A 1,032-nucleotide genomic window follows, 5' to 3' on the forward strand; every position below is an offset into this window, starting at 1 on the left:
CAATGATTGACTTTTCTGGACCCAAACATTATTTCAAAGCCTGGAAACCAATGCTGAGTTTTACACAAAGGCTTGTGTTTAATTCTAATCCATTTTTTCAGATTATAAAACTATGACTTGGATCAGCTTAGTGTGGTGGTTAAGAGTAGTAGCCTCTAATCTGGAGAACTGGATTTGATTCCACATTCCTCGATATGCAATCAGCTGGGTGATCTTGGGTCAATCACAGTTCTTTCAGGGTTCTCTTAGGCCCACCTACCTCACAGGATATCTGTTATTGGTTGAAGAAGAGAAGATGCTTTGAGACTACTTTAAGTATAAAAACCAGGATACAAAAAACAATTATTCTCTTAAAATATATTTTGCACAATGCATAGCATCTTTGGAGCATTTCATATAAATTTTCTTGGGTTGGATTTAGAGTAAATTGGCAGTTTCCACCAATCCCTGCCACTGACTTCTGTCAAGTTGTTACTCAGAGTTCATGGAGACCAGTGAGCTGCAGTTGTGTGAGGATGCACAAAAGTTCCACTCTACAGATAGAAAATTTAGACTGGATCCAACCCATTGTGTGCTGTTGCTTCATCTGTACATTATTTCCAAATATGAGTGTGTGAATATTGTTCTTGGTTGTATATATAACTATAAACAGAGCAATCTGGAAAGCCCTGGAAATCTCATCAGCTAGGCAGGGCTGGACCTGGTTATTATTTGAATGGGAGACTGCCAAGGAAGTCCAAAGCCATGACTAGGGTTGTCAAGTCTTTCCTGGCTACTGGTGGGGGAATGGGAGGAAAGGGTTGCCAGATCCAGGTTGGAAAACTCTTGAAGATTTGGGAATAGAGCCCGAGAAGGACATGGACCTAAATGGGATAAAATGCCATAGAGCCTACCTTCCAAAGCAGCCTTTTCTCCAGGGCCCATTCTGCACACATTGGATAATTCCCTTTCAGCTTCTGCAGCTGGATTGTCCCATACAGACCAGGAAAATCAACTTCCAAAGTGCATTGAAAGTGCATTATCTAACATGTG

This window comes from Paroedura picta, chromosome 8, assembly GCF_049243985.1.
Source record: "Paroedura picta isolate Pp20150507F chromosome 8, Ppicta_v3.0, whole genome shotgun sequence".
Taxonomy (NCBI): Eukaryota; Metazoa; Chordata; class Lepidosauria; order Squamata; family Gekkonidae; genus Paroedura; species Paroedura picta.